The sequence below is a fragment of the Ambystoma mexicanum genome, chromosome 1p, assembly GCF_040938575.1.
Source record: "Ambystoma mexicanum isolate Mex_15411 chromosome 1p, UKY_AmexF1_1, whole genome shotgun sequence".
Lineage (NCBI taxonomy): Eukaryota > Metazoa > Chordata > Amphibia > Caudata > Ambystomatidae > Ambystoma > Ambystoma mexicanum.
Genome location: NC_090921.1, coordinates 1,213,719,658 through 1,213,740,524, shown reverse-complemented (window position 1 = coordinate 1,213,740,524; position 20,867 = coordinate 1,213,719,658). Strand labels below are relative to the sequence as shown.

General features: G+C 48.5%; 1 protein-coding gene across 1 annotated transcript in view; it reads left to right on the top strand.

Annotated features, from left to right (window-relative positions):
- PSMC4 (proteasome 26S subunit, ATPase 4) overlaps positions 1-20,867 on the top strand; it is a 184,191-nt gene that overhangs the window by 109,459 nt on the left and 53,865 nt on the right. The window lies entirely within an intron of this gene.

Sequence of the window (20,867 nt, the reverse complement as noted above, 5' to 3'; positions counted from 1 at the left end):
ATTCCCCTGCTCATCCAGGATGCAGTATACCTGAGACCACACCCTCTCTGACTGGACCGCTCTCTGCAGTGTTTTCCCCGGTCTGTCCCCTTCTCCGTATATCCTGGCCGTTTGTGGGCGGGAGAAATAACAGACTTCCCTAGTAGTGTGAGTTTAATGTTATTCCAGCTTCACACGTATGTGTGCTAGCACCTGGGGATGAGAGGATTGGGAATATCTATTGCAAGCCTTTTAAGAGCCGTTTCGGATTTTTCTAGGTCTCGCCTTATACTTTTAAGAACCCCAGCCTCTCTTGATGTTGCCATACCCCTGATATATACCTTAAGGGCTTGATGCTGTGGGATGTGGAGCTGGCAGCATTGCAGGCAAAGAAGGTCTCAATAACAGCCTTGATATCCGCTCGGAACTCTGTCCTCAAAATCTCCTGACTTGAACCTCCAGGTGCAACCAGTGTGTCTGCTACCCATATTCAGTGATATTGTCACTGGGGAATGGGCCGATAATGTATGAGGCCTAATGTCCATGTCAAGTACTTTCTCCATTAGTGAGCGGGATAAGAGGAACAAATCAATCCGGGAGGAAATTTCTTGAACCAAGGTGTAAAAAAGTGTATTCCCCTGACTGTGGGTCAGCACTACGCCATCCGTCGCATAGATCAAGTGATTGTATGAGGGACTGCAGTCGGCGGACAGCTCTGGATTGGGGTTGAGGTGCTGCATGTGTTCTGTCAAGTGAGCGGTCTAGGATCAAGTTCATGTCTCCGCCCCATGATTGGGGTATTCCATAGTTCCCAGACATGATATCCCCTATATGGTCAAAGAACTCTGGAGAGTCGATGTTGGGGCAATATGTATTTACAAGTACCAGTTCAGTTCCCTCCAGGGTGCAATGAACCACCATGTATCTTTCCTCGGCGGTCGATGTGCACTTTTTCCCCCCACATATTTCAGGGACTTGTGTATAAGTATTCTGACTCCTCTAGACTGAGAGGAGTAGGAGGTGAAATACCTATTCTTCCCCCACAAAGGGGCTATGTTGCGGAATGTACCTTCTTTAGCATGGGTTTCCTGCAGGAACAGAACATTGGCTCTATGTCTTTGTACATAGGTTATTATTTAGCACGTTTTAGTAAAGTTCCCTAGGCCACGGATATTCCAACTTGGTATTTTCAGCTGTTTTGCCATAACCATTGTTATATCCCATATCGTACACTGTATTTACAACTGGTATTTATTGTTATGTAATACAGAACCAAAACCTCTGAGACCCCTGGCAACCATAGAGACCCCTGGCAACTTTGCTGGATTTTGAGGACTTGATTTTTTTACTTCGAGAGTGTGAGCCTTTTTCCCACTCTGTCATGGATTTTGATCTGCGTTTTACTTTGGTTATGGAATTTTAGACCACTCCATAGGCATCATCTTTTCATTTGTGTCACACAGCACCCTCAGTGCAGTGGCACAGGGAAGCCTTTCAGGCTTTCCAAAGGTTTAAATACCTTCTCTGGGATAAACTACTGTTTCCCAGAGAAAGTAAAGTGAAATTGACTTTACTAGTCTTTTTAAATTCCTAGACCAAGCACACCCAATCTTACAATAGTGCTGGAGGGGTTACTTAGTATCACCTATGTCTAGCAACTCATGTAGCAGCCAAATGCTACCCTTTCCTCTCAGAATGGCTGATGGCAGTGGTTTTACAACAAACTACCATGATTTGTCCCTGACTGCAAACTATTCGTAGCTCCGGTAACATTAAATCACAGGAGCCATGTTTTTCAAGGTGACGTCCGAGCCCCCTTTGTTTAAACAGTTCCCGGTCTTCTTTTTTTGCCATTTCTTTTTGGAAAGGTCCTTCTAGAGTTTCTCTGCGCGCAAAACCAGTTTTGGTCCCTTTGTTCCTTTGGCGGGCTTCAGGACTGAAGACCGCCTCTGGTGCCAGTGTGTGTGGGGTGAGCAGGAAGGGGGAGAGTTGCCCGGAACTCCCTGTGCTTAGTCTCCTAGGAGACCCAAATGCACTCTGTGGTGATTGGCTGGCTGACTGTCCGGCAAGGACAGCCACCCTGCTGGGTGAGTGACCGCTAGGCTGGAATGAATGGGAGAGAACTGAATAAAAGGCGAGTCTCTTGGCTTGGAAGGCAGTCGACCACTGGAACGAAAGAACCGAAGACGAGCTTGAAGAGGAAGGCTGCTGCAACTCCTGGACCCTTGGTTTGCCCGGTGAAGCCATGCTGCAGGTCTGAATCGCCAAGTTCACCTTGACAGAGAAGCTCCCACAAGGACGACTTCTCCCTTTGAGTTGGTGGACCAATCACATCGACCATAAGCCACCTGGACACCTTATCTCAGAGCTGGTTGTATTTTCCTCAGAGTGCTGCAGGAAACCGAATAACCAGGGAGAGGGACACCAGTTTGTGTGCTTGACTTACAGCTACCAGAATCGAAGATTTAACAGTTGTCAGCTTTTTGACCAGTCCCAGTGCAGTGCAGGAGTCCCCCGACATCCTTCCTCTTGTCCCCACGACTGAGGCTCAGGAACAGTGAGATATGCAGGAACTGCCAGGAACAGAAGTCATCAGCTGCCTCTTTTTCTTCATTTGTAAGGTACTGTTAAACCAGAGTAAGAGTACTTGCCTCTTGCGGTGAACGTGCTTGAAACTTTCCCAACTCACAAGCCTAATCAGCTTGTGACCCAACATATGATTCTTATTGCTACAAACTATTCCTAAGAACTTTTGCAACTTTTGCAGAGACATTTCCGTTTAACTACCAGAACTGCTTTGTCCTATCCAAGACTTTAGCCCATTGTCTTTGGCCTAGCGTATTGAATTGACTATTCTGGTGAACTCTAAATATTTGCACTGTCTAAAGAATATTGTAACCTTTCATATTCTAATATTTGCCGTTTACTCCTCTTGAAAAGTATTTCTGAATTGGTATTGAAGTTTGTGTATGATATAATTGCCTCCTTCTATTGAATGTTTTATAATTGAATGGTTAATAAGTATTTTTAACCAAGGAACCTTGAGTGGTTGAGTTTATTTGAACACCCCTGATCGTAGACCTCCATGTAACATCATTAAAGCTCACCTTCCCTCTTGAGATGAGCCTGGCTACTCAACCCAGCTACCAAAACTTTGTGGTATAGACTTATACCAAAGGTTGGTTTTGCTGACACCTATAGTCATAGTTGTCTGTAGTGGTGCCAAAGGGTACTGCATTCAAACTTTGCTTAACACCCCGTACTGCGCAACTGGCGCTCAAACATCTTACGGGCCCCGTCCTAGTACCAAAAGCATGTACCCCCTCCCCTAACCCAGCAGTGGTAACTACCCCCCTGCCACCCCTCCCCCTAATTGGCCCCTTGTTCCAACCTGGCACAGGGGGCAGGTTTCCCTCAATTCACACCAAGCAACTGCAATGGGGGTGTGCCATTGCCGCACAGCATATTACCACATATTTGGGATATCCCATCCATTATATAAAGAGTGACGAGGTGGTAAGTACTATACATACACTACTATCAACTTGTGTTACTCTGGGATCATTGAACATAAAGTTGGATTATAGAAACGATCAAACCGGTATATTCTTATTCCGCCGGTTCTACAAGGGGATTGTTGAAAGGAATCTGTGCTTCTATGAACTTGAGTGCTTCGCTCAGGACCGTGAACAAATAATTTGCCCCAGAACTGGAGCTTTAGTCAAGCCGGGAACAGCATATCATATTGGATGTTACGCTCTGAGAGCATTTTCTTTACCCCCAATAAACTGGTGGCATTCCTGTTGCACCGGGATAGAAAAGTCAGGGAATATTCAGAGGGTTTGGGAGCCCAGTCTTAGTTCTTTCTTTCCTCGGGCCAGACGAAGATGGTCTCTGTCTCGATAGCTCAGCACTTTGGCGATGATGGGTCTGAGGAAGTCTCCAGGCTTTGGCCTGGGGGAGAAGGCTCGTTGGGCCCACTCTATAGCAAAGAAGGGGGAAGGTCTGGGTGCCCCAATAAGGTTTGACCAGGTTTTCCAGAGCCAGTTCCACGTTTCCGGTTAGGGCTTCCTCGAGGACCCAGACTATGCGATTATTTCTTCTTCGGGAGCGTGATACGAGGTCCTCACATTTGTTCTTGAGGTATTTCATGTCTTTGAGTGCAGTTAACATATACTGAAGAGTGTGCAAGTTGTCCTCAGTGGCCCCTATTCTGGTCTTCCTCCTCCGTGATCTGGGCCTCCCCCACCCCCCCCACCACGAGCCAGCTCGGATCGCATTGACACCACATTTGCTGTAATATCATCTAGCTTCCTGTGCACCTAAGTGAATCCCTTCGCCAATGCCTTCATCATGCTTCTCAAATGGGCGCGAGTTAGGCACCAGGGGCCAGAAGTGCCGGGTCCATCTGAGCCTGGCTGACTGCCCCTGCTCGCCATTGGGCGTAGACCTCACAAATTTGTCCATAGCGCTGGGCTTTTTTCCTTCCTCCCGATCCTTTATTCATGGTGGGCAACAGGGGTCTTTTTCCAGGGGTACGGCAGTCTGTACAATTGGGGATTAGGCCTGACCGTCGACAAATGGGAACCAGATCTCCACTCCCGCCAGGTGGGTGCTGTGCAATCGAGGCCAGTGTTTAACAGGGCGTCTCAGGTGGTACAGTGGCAAGAGAACCAATGGCTCAGTGGTCTACCCCACTTATTTGTTCTGGCCTCCCTTCGCTCAGCACAGGCTTGCTTAAGTAGGGGTCAGCAGTGCGTAGTGGGTAATCAGAGTGATGTATGTTCCAACTGACAGGCAGGTGGGACCCTGATCCTCAAGGATGCCAACCTATCCCTCTGGTATCAGGTCAGTGTGGGGGACTGGGGTGCTGCCCCCACCAATGTAAGCACAGTCGGTCCAGGGCAAACACAACAGCCCTAGGGCCTGATTTATCCCGCCCCCTAAGGGGGGGGGGGACCCTCTAGACTCTGGTGCTAGGTGATGGTCACCTCTCTATTCCGGGGGAGGCCAGGACTGGCCCTACAGGCACTAGGGCCATCCACGTAGTATCCTTCCCAGCTGATAAGTGGCAGTTACACCTGGGGGTCTATTGCTTTCCGTTGACTTGGCCCAGAGGCTACATGGTATGACCAGGGATAGGGGTGGTGCTCCTCACCCTGATCTGCCGGCACAAGGCTACTGGCCTCTCCCCGTGTGTTGCTGATCAGTTTAGTTTTTGTGGCCTGTGTCCAGCGCAGCAGGATGTATAATCCTCCCACCAGGGAGACAGCGACTGTCAGCATTGACATTTGTCCCTCACGGTATGACATGGGAGGGGGGGGTTCGTGCTCCTCACCTTGATTCACTAGTGTGGGGAGCCTGCCTCGCCCCAAGCGTGTTGATATATGTTCAGTGTTACGGGCCGGGTCAGCTGCCGCACAATGTATATTCTTCCCACCAAGGAGGTGGTGCAGGTCGGCGTTGGGGCCATCTGTCGCTCATACTGGGCCCTGATGTCAGGATATGCAGAGTGGGCAGGCTGGTGCGCCTCAGTCCTCCCGATCTGGGATTAGTAGTCAGAGGGACGGCCAAGCAGAGCTTCGGAGGCAGGACGCCGACACAGGGTTAAATAATGATTTATAACTGAAGTGTAAGTGTTACTTGGATGCTTGTCTTTGCGAATGTCATTGCTACAGCTCTACAGCTTACATGTACCCCTCTTCAGATAGGCCTGGCTGCACAGTGTACCCTACAAACTTGTGTAGTACAGACCTATACAAAAAGGTGGGTTACCCAATACCAAGTAGATAAGTGTTGTGTAGTCTCACACAGTGTTACTACATCAATTCTTACCTAACAAGGAAGCATGGAGAGTCCTCTAGGTGTAAGGGATTTCTTTATAAGAACCCCTTTAAAAAGCCTATTGTAGGTTCAGAAGTTGTGACAACTTCTGAGGGACTGGTAATTAAGATCCCCTATACATTAAACAAGAGAAATATGCTCAACAATACTTGTAGGTCATATAGTTTACAAATGATAACTAATATTAAAAAGTATCACAGCAAGAGTTACAAAAAGATTGCTGTTGGACTCCGCAAACAGTTCAGCCGACTGAAACATCCGACTGAAACATGACATCCATCCTGGTGAGGATTAGATCTTCCTGTTCTTTGGTCTGGAAGGGCAGATTGTTGGGTAAGATGTTCATAGTAATGATGCATCTTCCTGACCTGTGCCAACCCCAGTACTTTTTGCTGGACTGGAAGATAATTTTTCCCTGTACCTCAGTGAGGGAGAATCTTTTTCCACACTCAGTCTTTTACTCTTTTTATGGGTGTCATTTTTTTAGACTCTCCATAGTGTCTTAAAAGTTATACTATTTGACAACTTTTTGTCAATAAGTGCCTATTGTTGGGTTGCCCTAGGGGTTCCCATTTTAACTTTCTCTGGCTAACCTTGAGAGAACTACAGCTGCCATGGGTAGAAAGGATCTTTGGATCCCTTTTTAATGTTTTTTGGTGCAATCAGCACACCCCGCCTTATGTGGAGTGCTGTGGATCCTCTTTTACACTACAACTGTTACAGGGACAAACTTACCTTCAATGACTGGCGGCAGTTATAACTTTTATTAATTTGATACACCTTTACCACGGGCTGTTTGCACAGCCGCAGTAAAGGCACCCGTCGGTGCTCATTGACCAAAATGGTCCCTGTCTGTTTTGTTCGCCATTTTAGTGTTCCTTGTCCTTTCTTGTTTCTTCCCCTGACATCCTTTGTGTGATTTTTATCTTCGGCGGGAGTCCTGTGTACTCCACGCCCATGCTACATACTGTCAGTGAAGGCAGTAAGCGAAGGAGGAGTCCAAAACTCTGCAGGCCTTTGTCTTCCAACATGAGTGCAAGATTCCAGTTCAAACTGGAAGGCTGGCTGTCCTGAAAGGATTGCAAACCCCCCAAGTTTGATTGTTGCAAGGCTGTTTGTTTGACTGGGTTTCTGCTTAAGAGTCCGATCCTGGAAGCTGAAGAGGTAGTTGACCACTGAAACCAAAACCGTAGAGGAAGATGAATAATTTGTGGCTGAAACGATTTCCAGCGACCGGAGGTCCTGCTGTGTAAATGGAGCTTGCTGTAGCCCACCCTTCCAATCGACCTGGGGACCACGAAAATGACGAACCGTAGCCTGGTGAGACCCACTATACTATAGAAGACCTGAATTTTGAGCCAACCTACAGCTGCCACCAGTGTTCAGACAGTTTTCTAAAGTCCAACTAATGGCTACGCTACCATGAACTCAGGTGGTACAGCCTTATACTAAGAGTGGAGTCTTGTACTGCGACAGTTGAATGGTTTTACTAAGCCCTTAGTTGTACGTCAGAAAAACAGTCCTAACAGCAAGTCGGGGGTTACGCCAAAATGAAGCTCGTCTCGAGGCTAGTTGGTCCCACCAGCCCAAGGGAGGCAGTCGTCTTGTACAGGTCTTCCCAGTTGAAACCAAAACGTGGTCAGCACAGCTCAGCGCTACACCAGGCACTTTGTGGTCCAGTAGGTCCACCCCTATGGCTTTCTAAAGCAAAGCCACCACCTCGAGGGAGGGGCGAGGGTTTCGCCTGGTGCACCTGGACCTTCACGGAATGGCTAGCTCCCTTGTGCTGCTTGGCCTTTTCCTACAGGGCCTTGTCGGACCCCATGTCTACCTTGGCCTTCTGTCGCGGGTGGGTCGGACACCGGACCCTGCCTGGCCTTCTCCTGCTTGACCTTCTCCAGATTCTCTCTCATCTTCCCCGGGGTAGTTGACTTCCTCTTGGACGACGATCCAGAGTGATCGATGCCGATGGGGATGACTATCGCGCCCTGACTGTTGTGGGACCCGCAGCAACGGCGACCCCGACGGAAGCAGACTTGCAGTGCTTGGCCTTGTTTTGGGCACCCTCAAAGGACTTGGAAGCCTGCTCAGGTTTGCCGGATCTGGGAGAGGCATGCCTCTGGGTGGACCCAGGGTAGAGGCCTTGAACTGCAGCCACCCTTCCAACAGTTGGCGTCGATCCTTCACCGTGCGCTTCGAGAAGCCACAGCAAAAATCACAAACCTCCTCCTCATGCATCGGGTTCCAGCAGTACAGGCACTGGGAATGCTTGTCGTCCATGTACACATTCCGCAAACCGCAGTCGGAGCAAATCTTCTAGTACGACATGATCCACGCGGTCTAGGCCTGAAGAATCTTCTGGAAGCCTCCAAGAAGAACACTAGACGAAAACAGCCCTTGAGTGGTGCTGAAAAAGCCGAAGAACAGGTCCCTGTTAGTCGGAAAGATGATTAAGAGAGCATACGGGCACGAATGACCGAAAAAAGAGTAACTGTCAAAAAGCGAAAACGCAGCAAAAAGCTCGAAGAGCAAAGCATGAGGGCTCCCAACTCTTGAACGTGCGGTAAAAATCTGAAGATGGCTTGCAGAGGAGGGGCTTAGGTAGAGGGCCGTATGACCCAGAGCTCAGTGATTGGTTTATGGGAGAAAGACAGTTTGGAAACAAACTGAAACTGTTTTTTCTATTACTGAGGATTCTCTGCCTGACGACAGGGAATATTTGAGCATGTGAATCCATGCCAGACCGATGCTGGAGAACAACAGTTACAGGTAAGTAACGTGTACATTGCTGTCCTTGCGATTGATGTCATCTCTAACTCTTTTTGATTCTGAAAAGTAATTTTAAAGTATATTTACATTGTTTGACTTTCCTTTTTAAAGAACGCTTTTAAAAAAAAATGGATGTTAATTAAATAACTATTTATAACTGAGACCTTGAGTGTAATTGCTACGTGTATTTACGGATTTCATTTATACAGCTCTACAGCTTACATTTACCCCTCTTGAGATAGGCCTGGCTCAGTCACACTACCAACTTGTGTAGTACAGACCTATACCAAAAGGTGGGTTACCTAATAAAAAGCAGATAAATGTTGTGTAGTCTCACGCAGTGGGACTGCACCAATTCTTAGCTAACACTGGTCCAATAATAAAATAATAAAGAGAATTCTTGCTTCCTTACTCTGTGTTCCACTGATCTAAAAAGCAACTGTAATAGTTTATTCCACCATTGGGTCTTAACTAGTATAACTGAATGTTATCATGAATGTAGTTAGGGTTTTACTAACCTTGGTCTGCCTTGTGCCATCCTAAAATAGGTTGGAGAGTTCTTGCTTACCTCCGTCTGGGTTCCACTGATCTGAAAAGCAACTGTAATTGTTTTTTTACAACATTAGGTCTTACCTAATATCATTTGAAGGTTATCCTAAATGTAGTTATAGGTTCATGCTGTTTGATGAATTTGTGTTCCACTATTCAGAAAAGTATCCTGGTAACAGGGTTGTTTTACTAAGTGATTCCTTAACTTAGTGTCACTGCGTGACTGACTGGGTCTACTACCCTTGAATTACTGACTCTAGTTGACAAGTTTATGTAACCTGGTTTTACTCCCCAAGAATAGCTTTAGAGTTTTACCTAGCCTTGAACTGCTGACTGCCATTCTTAACAAGGTAATACTTTGGATTGTATCCCCCAAGTATTGAGTTGGTTTTTATAATTGATTATATATAATGTGATAGTACTCATTTACCAAGATTTCTCTTGGCCTACTTGTATCTAAATAAACCATACATGTTTACAATACATAGTGTTTCAGTGTTTATTTGGACCATATATATGCTATAATTTCTTTGTACCAGGCTATAGCCCTCTCTTCCCTCCTAAAATGAGCCTGGCTGCTCTACCAAATACTTAGGCGGTACAGTCTTATGCTAGGAGTGGAGTTTTGTACTGTCACCGTTGTATGGTTTCACTAAGCCCTTGGTTGGACTTTGGAAAAACTATCCTAACGCAGTTGCCCAGGCCTAAGGCTGAAACACACATGGGGAGTCTTATATGACGTACCTAAACACTTTTAACAAATTCTGAAGCTAATGCATACTTGTTTAAGAAGATCTCCTATGGTACTCTGACTTTCCTGCAACTGAACACTATCATGACCTGCCTACAGCTGGCTCATAGACCACTTGGGGTCCCTCTTCTGTCTGAGACAACTCATGCTATAGGATAGGGAAGGACTTTATAAGATAAAGATTCTGTCTTGAAACGTAGAACAAGTGTAAAAGTACTTGCTTGCTAAAGAAATGAGGGTGATAACTGTATCTCTGTAATAGGATAAGTTACAAAGTGTCCTTAAGTTTATACTTACCTTTGAGTTGCATTCTGCCCCTCTAAAAAGTGTTATTTTACTTATTTCAATGGTGTGTCCCCCCTTCTGAAAAGTAATACGTATTGGTACTGTTTTATTATTCTGAACTTGAGTGTAAAAGCTTACCAGTAGGGTTTACACTACCTTGAAATACACTGGTCCTCATTACAAATGTGGCGGTAAGGCAACAACGGCGCCGGTAGTGCTACCGGCACCGTTGTTACCATACCGCCACATTACGAGTTCTGCTTGCCGGTGCCGCTCTGCACGCTTGGTCAGACCAGGCGTGCAGAGCGGCACCCGCGAGCAGAACTTGTGATTGCACCGTTATTAACGGTGCCGGTGCAACCATTCTCCCGACCCCCATTCAGCCCTATGGGGCAGAATGGGGATCGGGAGCCGGCCATACCGGCGCACACGAATGGGTAATTACTGGCCCATTCAACTCGTAATGGGCCGGTAATGGCCCATTTGCGGGTGTCGGTTGCGAGTTTGGCGGTAGCCGTGCCCTTATTAAGGGCACGGCTACCGCCAAACTTGTAATGAGGCCCATTGTGTCTTAAAGTGTACTATTGGGTTTTTGCTTTCAGATGTAAAACCATCTTTGGGTTTATACTTACCTTTTTAAGTAGATGGATGCTCCTTTACAAAGTATGCCATTTTACTGTAACAAGTGTTTTTGCAAGCCACGAACAGTGGAGCTGTCATTACTGCCATTTCTCTAACAATTGTGGGTGCAAGCCACTACTATTTATGTAAAAAGTAATAGTATTGGTACTATTTTATTAACGGAGTTTAAAAGCTTACCAATAGGGTTTGCTTACCTCGAATGACAGATTATCCTTCTTAAAGTGTGTTTGTTTACCGTGATCTGCTTAGTGCATTTCTAAAACCGTCTTGAAGTTAATACTCGTGTTTTGAGTTGCTTGCAGCCCCTCTTAAAATGATATGGGTCTTTCTTCAGCATGGGGTCTGGCATGGATTCACATGCTCATGGATTTTCCCCGTCACGGTGGGAGTCCTCAGTTAAAAAAAAATCAGTTTGTTTCTGAACTGTCTTTCTCCTAATGACCAGTCACTGAGCTCTGGGTCATACGGCCCCCAGCCAATGACTGCCCTCTACCATCATTAGGCAGCCATCTTCAGATTTTTACCCCACGTTCAAGTGTTAGGAGTCCTCGTGCTTAGCTCTCAAGTTTTTACTGTGTTTTTCGCTTTTTGGAAGAGTTTTACTCTCTTTTTCGGTCAATCAAGCCTCATGCTCCATCGATCATCCTTCCGATTAACGGCAACCTGTTTTTCGGATTTCTTCAGCGCCCCCTCAAGGGTGGATTTCATCGAGTTTCTTCGTGGAAGCTTCCAGAAGATTCTTAAGGCCTACACTGCGTGGATCATGCCAGACGAGCAGAAGGATTCCCCTTCCCAAGCTTTGCTCCAACTGCGGTTTGCAGAATGTTTACATGGACGACAAACATTCCTAGTGCCTGTACTGCCTGTATCCACCGCATAAGGAGGATGATTTTGCGTTTTGCCGCAAACTCTCGAAACGTAAGTTGAAGGAACGGCGTAAACGGCTGGAGGAATGGCTGCAGGCCAAGTCCTCAGCACCGGGTACTTCCCAGGAGCATGCCTCTCACGGATCTGGGAAAGGTGAGCGGGCTTCTAAGTCCTTTGAGGGCGCCCCTCCCACGGTGGTCCTACAAAAGTCCAAGCACCGCAAGTCTGCCACCAAAAGGAGTGTAGTTTCGTCGGGCTCCTAGGCGGCCATGGCGCGTTCGACATCCCCAGCTGCGTCGGTCTCCAGTCAATGCTCTGGATCTTCATCCAAGAGGAAGTCGGATCACCCAGGCAAGCTGAAGGTGGCCCCGGAGATGACCAAGGAGAAGGCCAAACAGGGTACAGCGTCTGGCCTGCCCCGGGCAGAGAAGGCCAAAGGTGACCGGACCTCTGACATGACCCCTAAGGAGAAGGCCAAACAGGACAAGGTGTCTGGGACGACCACCAAGGCCAAGCAAGACAAGGGGCCTGACCTGACCGTGAAAGCCGAAGTGCACCAGACAAAGGTGGCTCCTTTCATCGAGGTGGTGGTAGCATCCCTTACGAAGGCCGTGGGGGTGGACCCGCAGGGCGCCCTTCCGAAGGCAAGTGTGTCCCTCACTTCAAGGAGGGAGATGGCATTCCAGCCCATTGAGAAGACCCTGGAGAAGATGATGCCCGGTCATCTCCCTGAGACCGTCCCCTCTGGTTGCGAAGAAAGGGGGTGGGGGGGGTGAAAGTCCCACAGGGCACGGATATCTCCTCTGCTGAGGAGGAGGGACTTGTCTACCTCCAGACCATCCAGGAGGAGGGTGGCAATGAGAGAAACGTCAGAGTTGTGCCCTACGACGAGGGTGACGACTGGGATACGGTTGAGGAAGGCCACGGAGGGCCTCGGGACAATGAGGGCCCCTAGCCCTGCTCTGTCCCTACACCACAGCTGCCACCCAGAGATCTTTCAATGGACATTCTCTCCACCCTTCATACACTTGTATCAGAGATGCCGGTGCCGACCTCCCCGCTGACGGGGGAACCGCCATCCAAGAAGAGGCAACCGCTGCTTCATTGCCACCTCCTTCTCCGCTACCCCCCACAGGTGAGACGGAGTTGGACACAGCGATGACAACGGGCACGGACGATGACGGCGGGATGAGGACTTCCTGTTTCCTCCGCCCAGATCCTCTCCACCGGACGAGATAGTATCGTTCCATGCGATGATCTCCAGAGCATCGGAGCTCTTCCAGCATGCGCTAGAGGAGAAGGAAGGCTTCTTATACCAACGTGGCGAAGAGGAAGACCACCCTTTCAGTCCCACTCTTGGATGACATTTAGGATGAAGGACTGGCGCTCATGAAGAACCCTTCTACGGCCCCAGCAAAGAGGGACCGTTTAGAGAAGTACAGGCTGCCGGACTCCACGCCGAAGTGCTTGCGAGCCCAGCTGTTGCCGGACTCTGATTTCTGCAGCTGCCAAGAAGGTAGTCGGGCTCTACGTCTTCGGCAGCGTCGACCCCTTCCGACAACGAGGAGAAGTTGTTGGATGCAATGAGAAGGCGAGTTATCTACTCTGCAGTGATGACCATCAAGGCCACCAACGCCCTCGCTATTGTAGCGCGCTACGACCGGGAGCTGTGATTCAAGCTCGCCCTTCTGCTGGACTTCCGCCCTGACGATAAGAGGTCAGAGATGTTGGAGATTCTACAAGAGGGCGAGGTGGCGTCTGACTACACCATCACGGTGGCCACGGACATCGTGGATGTGGGTTTCCACCAGATGGGCAATGGCGTTTGCCTTCGCCACCGTGGCTGGCTCAAGGCCACCAACTTTCGACAGTAGGTCCAGGCAAGGGTTTTGGACATGCCCTTTGACAGAGACAATCTTTTCGGGAAGGCTGTGGATGAGTCTTTACAGGCCATCAAGGCGGACACAGAGACGGCACGTGCCCTGGACACGCTACAGCAGCGAAGCCGTCCTTTTGGTCCTCAGGGGGAAGAGTCTCCCCGATCTTTGAAGGGTTACTGCGGGGGCTACTCTTCTTGCCACCAACCCTCCCGCTCCTCGGCCCAAGAGACCGACAGGTGCTGCTCCAAGGCCTTCGCAGGAGGACGCCGTCGTCACCAGGGACCCCAAGGCGGTCTGTCGATCTCCAAGCAAGAATGAACCGGCCGAGACATCGGACTCCCACCTATGCACCCTGGTGGGAGGCCGGCTAGCGAACTTCGTCAGCGTGTGGAAGACCATCTCCACTGAACGTTGGGTGCTGGATACTCTTGCCCACGGACAAACTCTAGAGTTCCAACGGAAGTGCCCCCAAATACCACTGGGGGCCCGGCAGGAAAACCACGTCCCTCAGCTGCTGCTGGCAGTTCGGGCCATGCTAAAGAAGGGGGAGATGGAGCTAGTTCCAAAGCGACTCGGGGCTCCGGAGTGGATTCAAGGTACTTCCTCGTGCGAAAGAAGACCGGGGCCTGGAGGCCCATTCTCGACCTCTGACGACTGAACAAATACATAAAGTGCTAGAAGTTCTGTATGGTCGCTCTTCACATGTGCTCCTACAACAGGAGGAGGGAGACTTTGTCGTCGTCGGATCTGGAGGACACGTACTTCCACATCCTCATTGCGCTTCATCGCTCAGGGGAGGCATTACCAATTCAAGGCCCACCCCTTCGGGTTGAAGTCGGCGGCCAGAGTCTTCTCAAAGTGCCTGGCGCCAGTGGCAGCCCATCTACGACTACAATGGATCCACGTCTATCTGTACTTGGACAAATGGCTCATCCGGGCCAGCTCAAGAGACATCACTGTCGACCACATGGCAAGGACCGTCCGCCTACTCACGGATCTGGAGTTCTCTGTGAATTATGCAAAGTCCTGCTTGACTCCATCGCAGGACGCGCTGTTCCTGGGATCCCGGCTCAACAGTGTCATTCCTGCCTTCACCGTCGGAGGAGAGAGTAGCGGCCATTCTGGGCAAGGTGCTGCTAGCTCTGAAGATCGCCACAGTGAGGGCCATCAAGTCTCTGCTCGGCATGATGTTGTCGTGCATTTATCTCATCCGACTCTGCAGGTTACGGATGCGCCCACTGTAAGAGTTTCTCGACACCTGTTGGATTCAGGTGTCCGGAAGCTTCCAGGACAGGATCACGCTCGATGAAGAGTTCTGTCATGAGATAAGGTGGTGGGGCGTGCGATTGCATCTGACCGAAGCACACATTTCCAGGCCCCACTGAACCAGGAGACGGTCACGACCGACGCTTCTCTGGAAGGATGGGGAGCCCACACCGGAAGTCTTCACGCAAGAGGCCTGTGGCTGCCGCAGCAGAAGACGTTGCACATCAACGTTCTGGTGCTATGGGCAGTGTTTTGGGCCCTCAAATCCTTCCTGCCGTCCCTCAAGGGGAAGGTGGTGCGGGACTTCACCGACAATACCACCACAATGTTGTACATCAGGTAGCAGGGGTGCACCAGGTCCCCAGCGCTCTCCAAAGAGGCGCATAACTTATGGCACTGGGCCGTCGCCCAGGGGATGTTCCTCATCCTTTTTCTTCTGGCAGGAGTAAAGAACACGGTCACCGACTCTGAGCAGGGATCTTCGCTCTTGCCACGAATGGGAACTTCGACAGGACCTAGTGGAGAACCTGTTCCTCAAATGGGGCAATCCCCAGATCGACTTGTTTGCAACAGCGACGAACACCAAGTGCCAGAGGTTTGCCAGCAGGTTCCCCCAGCAGGGGACCATGGGGGACGCATTCTCATTCCCTTGGGAAGGCCTCTTTCTGTATGCGTTCCCTTTGTTGCCGTTGTTACTTGGTCATCAGTCAACTCAGCCGGTGCCGGATGTGCCTCGTCGCACCGGCGTCATCGAGGCAGATCTGGTACCCGGACCTACTCAGCATGTCAGCGTCCCCACCAGTCAAGCTGCCAGTGGTCACCGATCTCGCCAGTGAAGGAAGCACCATTCTTCACCACGATCTAGGCTCTCTGAACCTGAAGACGTGGCCCCTGCAGCGCTAGAATTCGGTGGCTACGATCTCCAGGCAGACTGCAAGGAAGTTCTCGCCAAGCCTAGAGCATCGTCTACTTTGAAATGCTACAGACTAGAGATTAGCTTTTTGGTGCCGTTCCCAGAAGATCGACCCTCTGAGGGTCAAGCTCCCCCAGGTACTTCCATGTGTGCTGTTGTTGGCCAAATCGGGGCTGACTAATGCCTCCATGAAGGTTCATCTGGCGGCTATCTCCTGCTACACCAGATCCCCAGGGCAGCCCTCCTTGTGGTTGCACTGGTTGGTCAAGGAATTTGTCAAGGGACTATTCCGTTCGTTCCTGCCGGTGAAGGTTCCGGCCCCGGCGTGGGAGCTCAATGGGACCCCCGTTCGAGCCTGTGCATTCTGTTCCACTCAAGTTTCTGTTGTGGAAAACAGCTTTTCTCGTGGCCATTGCCTCTGCACGATGAGTGGGTGAGATCCAGGCCCTCTCCTGTAAACCACCTTACTTGGCTTTCCACGAGATAAGGGTGGTGCTGCGGATGCACCCCTCCTTCATGCCCATGGTGCCGTTGGACTTCCATCTAAACGGGCCCTTGTTGTTGCCTGTCTTTTTTGACACCTTTGTCGCTGGCAGAAAGGACTTTCAGCTGGATGTGGCTAGAGCGCTGAAGTTTTCTGTGGCCTGCACAAAGAGTTTCCGGAAAACCTCTCGGCTCTTTGTGAACTTTGGTCCTGTGAACCATGGGAAGGCCCTGTCCAAGGCTTCCATTTCCAGATGGCTCTCCGGCTGTATCGCCTACTGTCACCGTTTGGCAAACCGACCGCTGCCTGGCCGTCAGAGAGCCCATTCCACCAGGGCGATCGCTGCTACAACGGCATTCCTGTCTGATTTGCCCCTGCTGGACATATGCAGGGCTGCTACGTGGAGGTGAACGCACACCTTCATGAAATTCTACTGCGTCAACCAGGATTCCAGGGAGGCTTCCAGAGCACACCAACCAGTGCTGCGCAACCTGTTCGCTTGAATGGTACCCTGGTGAGGAGCTAAGAGATGCTTATGTTGAGCATTGCCACCTCCCATGGTTGTGCATGTTTGCACTGCTATTTATTCTTTATTCATGAGCATGTGAATCCATGCTAGACCCCATCCTGGAGAAGGAACACGTTACTTACCTGTAACTGTTGTTCTCTAGCAGGGGTCTGGCATGGATTCACCTGTGAACCCTCCTGCCTACCCTTCTGCGGCTCTTCTCTGGGTCTTACTGCCGTTTTACGTGCTACCAAATCTGAAGATGGCTGCCTGAGGAGGGGCTTAGGTAGAGTTCCTTACTTGCCTTGAACAGCTGCTGCTCTTCTAAACGTGTAACATTGGGGTTTGCTTTCCCTGAATTGCTTAGTGCATTCTAAAATAGTTGACTGTTCATACGTTATAAATGCCACATCATATCATATATCATATACTTACCAATGAGTAGCTTAACGCTCCTCCAGAAAGTATGAGTTACTTTACTAGCTCCGACCTGTGTTCTACAAAGTAATATCTGTTACAAGGTATATACTTTAACTGGGTTGGTTTATTAAGTGATTTCTGTAACTGAGTGTAACTGCATAACTGACAGGGTCTACTACCCTGAATAACTGATTGTATTATAAAAGTTTATATAACCCGGTTTACTCCCCAAGAATCGCTGACTGTCAGTCTAAATGTGTTCTAGGTTTGACTCCCCTTGACTGCTTATTGCAGACTAAGTGTTATACTTTGGGTTGTAACCCATGACTATTGAGTTGGTTTTTATAATTGTGTTTATACAAGATGTTATAGTACTTCCCCGTCCCCAAGATTTTTCTTGGCCTACTTGTATTTAAATGAACCCTTTATAGTGTTTCAGTGTTTCTTTGGCGCATATGTATGCTACAATTTCTTTGCACCAAGCTACAGCCCACTCTCCCTCCTAAGTTAAGACTGGCTGTTCTGTCTGCGCTACCAAATAATCCCAGGTGGTACCACCTTATACTAAGAGTGGATTTATGTACTGCCTCAGATGTATGGTTTTATGAAGCCCTTAGTTGGGCTTTAGAAAACTGTCCCAACACTTACCTCTGGGCCCTAACTTAGTGGGTTACTGCTTCCTACCTGGGGTACTAGGCTAGTTGCCGCCAGCTGTATCAGGCAATTCTATGAGTGAGATCAATTAGTGGGGTTTGAGTTTTGTGAGAATTGGCCCATTGGTACTTTACTTTTTGATGTACACTAGTTATGCAGTGCAAAACAGGTGTGTGGCCGAACTTCCCTTGCTTACCTAATGTGCATGCAATTAATGTAACCTTGTCTGAATTGGCTTATGGGGGAAAGATGATCTCAGCTTTATGCAAGGTCTGTATTGGTTTTAAAACTACAACCGTAACAGCAAATTACGCTAAATGGGAGTGAGGCATTGGTCGAGACCTGTCTGACCATGAATGCAGGAAAGCTTTTGGGAACAATAATGGCATCTCTTGGAATGCCAGATTTATGGTGATGCAGTATAAGTGCCTAAATCTCACCCCTTCAAGGTTAAAATATATCAGATCCAGTGAGAAGGGGGAACATCTTACAATGTTTACGTTGCCGGAAGCTAATTTCGGTAATATGTGATGGAGTTGTGTTAGGGAGACTTCTCATAAATTTGCCAATTCCTCCCACCTTAGAGCCCTCCAGCTCTTTTGCTAAACTTTGGGACTTTTCAATTCAATGTGTGTTCCGTTTTTGTTTCTTTGGTTATGGAGTCTAACCAACTCCATAGGCATCTTTTCATTTGTGTCACACAGCACCCTCAGAGCAGTGGCACAGGGGAACCTTTTCAGGCTGTCCCAAGGTTTAAATGCCTTCTATGGGATAAACTACTGTTTCCCAGAGTAAGTAAAGTGAAATTGACTTTACTAGTCGTTTAAATTCCTAGACCCAGCACACCCCATCTTACAATAGAGTGCTGGAGGGGTTACTTAGTATCCCTTATGTCTAGACACTCATGTGCAGCCAAATGCTACCCTTTCCTTTCAGAATGGCTTGTGGATGTGGTTTTACAACTACCATGATTTGTCGTGGCCGCAAACTATTCGTAGCTCCGGTAACGTTAAATCGCGGGAGCCATGTTTTTCAAGATGGAGGAAAGGTCCTTCTAGAGTTTCTCTGCGCGCCAAACCAGGTTTGGTCCCTTTGTTCATTCGCCTTTGGCGGGCTTCAGGAGTGAAGACCACCTCTGGCGCCAGAGTGTCTGGGGTGGGCAGGAAGGGATGGAGGTGCCCGAAACTCCCTGTGCTTAGTCTCCTAGGAGACCCAAATGCACTATGTGGTGATTGGCTGGCTGACTAGGACAGCCACCCTGCTGGGTGAGTGACAGCTAGGCTGGAATGAATGGGAGAGAAATTAATAAAAGGCGAGTCTCTTGGCTTGGAAGGCAGAGTCGACCACTACAATGAAGAAACCGAAGAAGAGCGCAACAGGTCCGAATCGCCAAGTTTGCATCGACAGAGAAGCCCCTGCAAGGACGACTTCTCCCTTTTGAGTTGGTGGGACCAATCAACTCCACCGTAAGCCACCTGGACACCTAGTCTCAGAGCTGGTTGAATTTCCTCAGAGTTGCTGCAGGAAACGGTAGAACTAGGGAGAGGGACACCAGTTTGTGTGCTTTACTTACAGCCACCGGAATTGAAGTTTGCCAGTTGCGAGCTTTTGACTGTCCCAGTGCAGTGCAGGAGTCCCCCGACATCCCCCATCTTGTCCCCACGACTGAGGGCCAGGAACAGCGAGATCTGCAGGAACGTCCTGGAACAGAAGTCATCAGCTACCTCCTTTTTCTTCATTTTAAGGTACTGTCAAATCAGACTGAGAGTACTTACCTCTCGCGGTGAAAGTGCTTGAAACTTTAGCAACTCGCAGGCCTAATCAGCTTGTGACCCAACATATGATTCTTCTTTCTACAAACTACTTCTAAGAATTTGTGCAGAAACTTTTCCGTCTACTTACCAGAACTTCTTTGTCCTATCCAAGACTTTAGCCCATTGTATTGGCCCAGCCTTTTGAATTGAACTGACTCTTCTGCTGAACTCAAAATATTTGCACTGTTTAAGAACAATTGTAACCTTTTTATGTTCTAATAACCTTTGCCTTTTACCCCTCTTGAAAAGTATTCTGAATGCAAACCGTAAGATATTCATGTCCCCAGCACCCTAGTTACTAAAGTTATCTGTGATCGATTGTAGGTTGCGTCTGTGGGCCATCCCAAAAGGGTCTTATCTGATTCAGAAACTTGTAGTGTACAGTATTGAAGTATATTATGTGTAATTCTGATTGCCTCTTTCTATTGAATGTTTTATAATTGAATGGTTAATAAATGAATAAGTATTTAACCAAGAAACCTTCAGTGTAAGAGTTTATTTGAACACATGTGATTGTAGACCTCTGTGTAACAGCATTACTGCTCAAATTTCCCTGCTTGAGATAAGCCTGGCTGTTCAACATGCTACCAAAACTGTGTAGTACAGGCTTATACCAAAGGTTGGTTTGCTTACACCTGTAGTCCTAGTTGCTTGTAGTGTTCCCAGAGGGTACTGCATTCATTCTTTAACAAGTTGTACTTCAGTGGATGAAATTTGGGCGAAGATAGTGGCAGACCTGGTAAAAATGAATTGAGGTCAGATTGGAAATATGCTGAGGTGTCTACTTCCCCTGATCCCAATTCAAAGGAAGTGGGTAACTTAATTTTTAATGCTGCTGCTGGTATTAGCCAAACGATATATTGTCCTTGGATGAAAGCAGATGGTGACTCCTAAACAGGAAGAATGGAGGCGGGACTTATGGCAATGTTCTGTTATGTGGAAGGTTTTTATATTGTACACTATCACCACCTGTGTGGGTGGAATGGCAGAGCATGACCTTAGAGTAAACAAATGGGAGGCAACGCACCTGTTGCATATGACCTTTTTCTTAACATGACCAATTAGCCATCATATCTATATCCACCATATCTATATCCACCCTTATGGGATTAAGCTTGTTAGAAGCTATTTGTGCATTGTGAATAGCATGGGAAGCCATTCTCTGTAGACTTTATATGCCAGTATTCCGATGGTGGGAGTCGTCATAGTGTAGATGACAGTGGCACCTGTCTATTGGGAAAG